Raw genomic sequence first — 8,340 nt, 5'->3', positions numbered from 1 at the left:
TGTATTCAAATTGAGCAACACTTATGAGGATCCACAACCCTGTTCCTGGTGTTTTGGTTGACATCTCTGGATGTTCCCATGTCACAGAAACAGGCCCTGTGTTTTGCCTTATATGCATCCACAGCTGTGCCACCAATTTACTCACATGGACTCTACTAACCTATCAGAAGCTTCTTCAGCTCAGAATGGAATCGTCTGGAGTTTTCTTATTAATTAACAATAAACTTAGTGCATATGTACTCCTAAATTTGATGAAAGTGATTAAAATAGAAGCTATATCTGTCTTTATTCTGACATTTAACTAATTCAAAAGATTTTAAATATTTATTTATCCAAAACAAAACAAGTGTACTCTAAATTGATGTTTAACAGTAAAATAATGTTTTTATGTTTTCTCCATAAAGTGTAAATATCTGGTTTAAACTGTGAATATACTGCTGTGTATTGAAGTTCCTGTTGTTTTGCATAGAAATATACTGAACAACATACAAAGCATAATAAATAAAATAACATCTACCAGAGTTTTTTCTTTGAAAGAAGCTCCTTATGTCCATTCTTGTATATCAGTACATTACTGAAACCGGTTTGTTTAGCCGTGGAGGGAAACAACTGAAAATATGAAATAAACACACATGTAAGCTGAGACTCTCTAAAGAAACAGCTTTGTTGTTGTTCAGCTTTTCATTTCGCCATTTCTTGATTCACTTTAAGAGCAAGTAACGTAATATTGGTCAAGTGATCAGTTTGATATCAATCTTTTGTGATACACCGTCATATTTACATTATTTGTACAGTACGAATGATTTGCTTTAGTACCTGCTGTGGAGAGCAGGGAAATTATTTTACTGCTATTGTTAATAATCATCATGACCATTGCATTAATAATATAATTTACAGTATTGATATTGCATTCAGATGTTTAAACAGTGTGTGTCTTTCAGAAAGACTAAAGCCACAGGCTGACAGGAAATTGCAGGTTTGCAGCGTGTGCCTTTTGCAGAACTGAAACCGAAAGTAGTCTAAGTGCAGGTTATTTTGAGGATTACATGTGAGGATGAGCCTCTGTTCTGGTGAAAGGTCAGAAGTGCAACGGGTGAGATGAAAGAGCATTTGAGGACGACATATACACACAAACACACACAGTTAGAGAGAATCATTTATAGGTGAGAGGTTAGTTATGTTTGCTCGCAACTGTGAAAGAGGAACAATTTCTTGTTGTCTCTGCAAAAAGAGGAACAGTTTCCAGACGAGAACTGGAAGTCAAAAGGTTGACAGGAAATACCGGCCATGAAGATAGAAGACAATGTTCTTTTTAAACTGTGTTAAAAGTCATTGTGGTTTTGATTTGACGTATCCATATATTCTGTCTGGTGACATATGAAGGGGCGTCATTAATTCAAACCCTGATGGTATAAAAATCTGTGTATGCTTTGATTAAGTCGGAGATCAGCCCTGTCTGCGAACAGGTGCTGGTCTTCCCACGCGTGTATTCATTAAAATCAATTGTTTGACCAAGTTCTGGACCTGGTTGTTTGTACTCTCCTTCCTCATTATTAGAACCTTAACACTGCTCAAACTTAAGCTCTCCTCTGTCTGCCTGGCTGCGCTTCTCCAACAGCGCACTTGCAGGCAGCAGCTGCCCCGCCCCCTCACTCAGTTGATTAGTGTCTGAGCTCGGATCATACCAATATTAGGGGAGATTTACGCACAGTCGTTAATTCCCACAGTGTGCATTATGTGCTTCGAATATTGTGTGTAGTTTTGTTTTATACAGTTGTCAGCCAGGCATCTAACTATGAAAAGATTACACTCCAAAAGACCCCGTGCTTCTGAAAAAACAACCCGGGCTTAAGCCTCCCCCCCGCTCCGCCATTGTTCTGCTGTAACTCGGAACAAAGGTTCAGGTAAGAAATAAAATGTTGTATTTACTTAATCAAGTTATACCAACCAGTCCCACAAAACTCGCTGTTTACATGGGAACAGTAATTACATTTAATTGTAATCATATATTTTAAGTAAATGTAACTAAGCTGTGTTAATTAAATACTAAAGAGAATATAGTTCAATTACATTAGCTAAAATCATCTTCTTGGATCTACTGACAACAGGTTCAATTAACTTGATTAATGATTAAGTTTAGCTCACTAAATACAAATGATGAGTATTAATATTAGAAGCTTTTGTTCATTGTACAGCATAGCTGCGCCGTTTAAGTTTTCAGGTCAAATATACTCAAGTTGCTTTAGTAAAGCGACAAGTCAACAGACAAGTTTAAGTCTGTTGGTCCAACAGACCAAACTCCTTTGTCCCGCACGCCATCGCACTGTTTAACTCCTCGCTGGAGGGGAGGGGGAACAGGAGGACAAAGGAGGGCAAAGGAGGGCGGGGACAACTGAAAAAACAAAACTAAATAAGAACCAATCACTGTGCAATACACATTCTGGCTGCTACGTAGCTTATTTATATATGCTGTATTTAAGCTTATATTCCTGTTTTCCCCCTTTAATTTTTATTCTAATTTTTTACTACTATGCAAATTTCTGTCGGTGTTCTGCTACTGGAAACTGAATTTCCCAGAGGAACATACCCAAGTGATTAATAAAGCTCTATCTAAACCTGACTTTATTAAACTCTGATTTAGAACATTGTCTAACAAGGCATCTAACAGAAAAGAAAAACATGCACACAACATGTATCGGTAGTTAACGCATGCTATGTGTACTGAGAAAAAAAGTATACAGTTACAAAAACTGCATATGTACCTAAGTATACCCCATGTGAAGAAAATAAAGATGCATAAAACTGAAAGTTCCTTATCAGTGAATGTCTCACTTGATGATCTGATAATCAAGTTTTATTATTTTTATAGGTTTTACACCTGAATGAGTTCAAACTAGCCCACTGCTCTCTTAACTATAGCTAACTCCGAAGGTTTAAGTTGTTTACTCTCATTCTGCCACTTTAAACACAGCTATAGTCTTCTGTAACACTTGCGTCACTTTATGCTTTCTCATTGTTATCTCATTAAAATCCTTCCTATAAAATACACTTAAATATTTATATTTCGCGACAACTTATCGAAAATGCAAAGTAGAGCCAACTGACGTGACTCTCTGTGCTGATTTACAGTAATGTGAAAAGAGTCTAGCATGAAGACAGTTGGCATTAACAAGGGAACATCTCTAAAGCCTGGTTACAGAAGCACAAGTTAAACAAAATATTCGATTAGAAAAAGTAAATATTAAACACATTGTTACACATCCTATTTTAAAAAAAAATTTCTGTTCACAGGTGAGATGGACAGAACATGATCATTACAGATCAACCAAATATTTGTCTTTAGATTAGATTTGGGGTTTTTCCCTGGAAATCTTCAGTTTACTCTGCCGGGTAAGCATCACTGGTCCACTCTCCTTTGTTACAGGATATATTTTACACAAGTATTTGGAAAGAAATGTGACCCTCAGACCCACCTGCATTGTAGGCAATCAATTATTCATTACAGTCATTACAGTCAGCTTAAATGCTGTATTGAGGCTAAACCAACACATGGACTCTGTGGGAGACAGTTTTTCAACAAGACTTTTTAAAGGCACTGAATGGCCCATATTTATCTTCCCTTTTAACTGAAAGAGAGAGACAGCATTCAAGCAAGAGAGCAATAGATGTGGAGCAAATACTGTAACATCTAAGAGGTCAAGAAGTCTTACCTTCTTGACCCTTTGCATCTATCGGATGAGACAAAGCTGAAGCATCTAACATGTGTTGACATTATGATTGTTGGCAGATCTTAAGCTAAAGCAGTGTATCAAGGGACGCACAGGCAAGCAAACCAAATCAAAGAAGCCCCCTGTTAACGTCAGCTAGTTATTGCTTTTGCCCGAATTCAAGAGATAGAAAGACCCCGCCAGTTGTATAGTAATAATAATAATGGATTGGATTTATATAGCGCTTTTCAAGGCACCCAAAGTGCTTTACAATACCACTATTCATTCACTCTCACATTCATACACTGGTGGAGGCAGCTACAGTTGTAGCCACAGCTGCCCTGGGGCAGACTGACAGAAGCGAGGCTGCCATATGGCGCCATCGGCCCCTCTGGCCAACACCAGTAGGCAAGTAGGGTAAAGTGTCTTGCCCAAGGACACAACGACCAGGACAGAGAGGCCAGGGATCGAACCGGCGACCTTCCGGTTACAGATGCGATTCCCAACCCCCAGAGCCACGATCGCCCTAGTACTGCGCATGTGCGAGACTGTGCAGTTCAAGGGCCAGTCCTTCTGAACTGAGACAGTAATTTGAATAGCAAAGATTTTGTAGCCTTAACATCTCACGGTATTACTTTAATACTAAGCCTGCTTATCTTATTTTGAGAGTAAAAAAACTAATTATGTAGCGTAAAGTCACCGTAAAAAACATGTATCCTGTAAACAACAGCAGTATTTCAATTCTTAGAGTGTGGGTTTCTACAGGTTTTCCTAATAATGTGCTCAGCGAGAGTTTCAGGTCATGTGTGAGCTCTGGAGAAAAAAACAGAATTTACCTGCAGAAACAAATAAAAAGCGTAGAAAGTGTTTCAATGACATCATCAAGTCTGCACGTTCATCAACGCCGTCTGTGAAAGATTTAGTTGGGGGTGGTGCCCATATGTAAACCAGGAAAGGATGATACAAATAGCCTTACCATCTAATATCTGTATAATAATGGAGCGAATGATACGTGAAAGATTCACGTACCATATAGAAAATAAGGGATACATATCTACAGGGAGTGCAGAATTATTAGGCAAATGAGTATTTTGTCCACATCATCCTCTTCATGCATGTCGTCTTACTCCAAGCTGTATAGGCTCGAAAGCCTACTACCAATTAAGCATATTAGGTGATGTGCATCTCTGTAATGAGAAGGGGTGTGGTCTAATGACATCAACACCCTATATCAGGTGTGCATAATTATTAGGCAACGTCCTTTCCTTTGGCAAAATGGGTCAAAAGAAGGACTTGACAGGCTCAGAAAAGTCAAAAATAGTGAGATATCTTGCAGAGGGATGCAGCAGTCTCAAAATTGCAAAGCTTCTGAAGCGTGATCATCGACCAATCAAGCGTTTCATTCAAAATAGTCAACAGGGTCGCAAGAAGCGTGTGGAAAAACCAAGGCGCAAAATAACTGCCCATGAACTGAGAAAAGTCAAGCGTGCAGCTGCCAAGATGCCACTTGCCACCAGTTTGGCCATATTTCAGAGCTGCAACATCACTGGAGTGCCCAAAAGCACAAGGTGTGCAATACTCAGAGACATGGCCAAGGTAAGAAAGGCTGAAAGACGACCACCACTGAACAAGACACGCAAGCTGAAACGTCAAGACTGGGCCAAGAAATATCTCAAGACTGGTTTTTCTAAGGTTTTATGGACTGATGAAATGAGAGTGAGTCTTGATGGGCCAGATGGATGGGCCCGTGGCTGGATTGGTAAAGGGCAGAGAGCTCCAGTCCCACTCAGACGCCAGCAAGGTGGAGGTGGAGTACTGGTTTGGGCTGGTATCATCAAAGATGAGCTTGTGGGGCCTTTTCGGGTTGAGGATGGAGTCAAGCTCAACTCCCAGTCCTACTGCCAGTTTCTGGAAGACACCTTCTTCAAGCAGTGGTACAGGAAGAAGTCTGCATCCTTCAAGAAAAACATGATTTCCATGCAGGACAATGCTCCATCACACGCGTCCAAGTACTCCACAGCGTGGCTGGCAAGAAAGGGTATAAAAGAAGAAAAACTAATGACATGGCCTCCTTGTTCACCTGATCTGAACCCCATTGAGAACCTGTGGTCCATCATCAAATGTGAGATTTACAAGGAGGGAAAACAGTACACCTCTCTGAACAGTGTCTGGGAGGCTGTGGTTGCTGCTGCACGCAGTGTTGATGGTGAACAGATCAAAACACTGACAGAATCCATGGATGGCAGGCTTTTGAGTGTCCTTGCAAAGAAAGGTGGCTATATTGGTCGCTGATTTGTTTTTGTTTTGTTTTTGAATGTCAGAAATTTATATTTGTGAATGTGGAGATGTTATATTGGTTTCACTGGTAAAAATAAATAATTGAAATGGGTATATATTTGTTTTTTGTTAAGTTGCCTAATAATTATGCACAGTAATAGTCACCTGCACACACAGATATCCCCCTAAAATAGCTAAAACTAAAAACAAACTAAAAACTACTTCCAAAAACATTCAGCTTTGATATTAATGAGTTTTTGGGGTTCATTGAGAACATGGTTGTTGTTCAATAATAAAATTATTCCTCAAAAATACAACTTGCCTAATAATTCTGCACTCCCTGTAAACATCAAAGTGCTTTCAGAAGAGGATCCATATTGTGTTTGGAACATGAAGTCAGGAAAGCACAAATAAACAAAGAGAGTGTAGTTGAGGTGTTTGCTGACATGGAAAAAGCCTTCGACACGATGTGGAGAGAAGGCCTCAAAGGCCTCAAAGTCAGGAAACCGGGTATCAGTGGATGTTCAGATGATAAAGGATTTATTAAGGGGAAGACAAATACAAGTGAGAATTGGGAAGATTCACTCGGAGAGGTTTCCCGTAGAAAACAGTACACATCAAGGGAGCAGAGTGAGGCCTTTGTTATTTCCTTTAATGATAAATCATGTGTTTAATGACATACAGGGTGGGATGGGGGTTTCACTTTGATGGAGCGATGGGGAAGAGAGGGAAAACATTTTTATTCTTTACAATAAAAATGTTTATTGTAAAGAAACTACAGGGGGCAACTGGAAAAGTTGAAGAGTGGTCGTATAAACAGGGTTTTAAATTTTCGGTTTATAAGACCAAGGCAATGATTTTACGAGAAAAAGAGTTGGAGAGGAAGTCAAGCTTAAGTTATACGGTCAGGAGTTAGAAAGAGAGAGTAAATTTAAGTTTCTTGGATTGTGGTTGGATGAAAGGGTAACACGGGCTGAACACATTCAGGGAATAATGGATAATAAATATAATGAGCGGTTTACTTGGGATGGGCTGGGGAGCAGATAGGAAGTCTTTGAGGGCCATATACCCTGGGTTAGTCAAATCAGTGTTAGATTATGTGTAGCATATAATTCAGTGGCAGACACAAACCTTTCAAAGTTAGACCATATTCAGTATCAGGCACTGAGACTCTGCACAGGTGTGTTTAAAACAAGCCCAACAGCAGCTTTACAGATGGAGATGGGTGAGATGCCACTAGGAATGAGAAGAGAGCAGTTAACACTTAATGGCAAATCTGGACGGCCATGGACAGGATCACCCAACAGAAGAGGTACTAAAACTGAACAAACACACACATCCACACATGTGCAATAACACTAAGTGCAATAATCTTTTCTGGCATCGTTGTATTTTTACTCAGTTGTATATAGCATTCGTATTCTATTTTTATCTTATTGTATATTTTTATTCTATTTTATTCTACTGTATATAGTATATTATTTTATTCTATTCTGTACAGCTGTGTACTGTATTTATTCTTATTGTATTCTAATTTTTGCGTCATAACTTTTGCACTGTCCACTTCCTGCTGTGACAAAACAAATTTCCCACGTGTGGGACTAATAAAGGTTATCTTATCTTATCTTATCTTATCTTAAAACCTTGCAGGAAACAAAGAGCTTCGGATGGACTGTGACTAGGAGAGCATCAGTTCAACATCAGTCAAAGAGTGCCGTTATCAGCAATACCTCCATGGATACTACCTGATGCCACAGGAAGTATCCATTATTGGAAAAGAAGAACAGGGACAGGGTAGTTAATTTAAACGCACATACAGGACAGGCTTATATCGACAAGTATTATAATTATGTACAAATACATACAAATGCATCAAAGAACACAGCCGGTCAAACCGGTGTAGCATTGGTTGTTCCGGAGTTTAAAGTCAAAATAGAGAAAGGATCAGTGACGGACTGTCAGTATACAGAAATGCTCGCAATACGGTTAGCTGTTCACTGGGTAGAAGACATGAGGCCGTTTAAAGCAGTAATTTGTTACGACTCTGGCTCGTCATTGGTCAGTTTACAGAGTAGCCGCTCAGAAAGCAGAGCAGATGTCCTAACAGAGGTTCAGCAACACTTCACAGAATATACACACATGTGTTTATGGATTCCAGCTCACTGTGGAGTCAGAGCAGATGAAATGGCAGACAGAGCTGCAAAGGAAGCCACAAAGCATGGGGTAGTGGACCTGGGTATTAGCCTCTGTCAGACAGAGATAACGAGTATGGTAAGGCAAGAAATGAAGGAAACCTCAGTGATATGTAAATGAAACTGGATCTTATTGATTTACTGCAAAAGGACCCATGAAGTGA

This window comes from Rhamphochromis sp. 'chilingali' (genome assembly GCF_963969265.1).
Source record: "Rhamphochromis sp. 'chilingali' genome assembly, chromosome: 12".
Lineage (NCBI taxonomy): Eukaryota > Metazoa > Chordata > Actinopteri > Cichliformes > Cichlidae > Rhamphochromis > Rhamphochromis sp. 'chilingali'.
The sequence above is the reverse complement of the archived record's forward strand: the minus strand, read 5'-3'. Positions refer to the sequence as shown.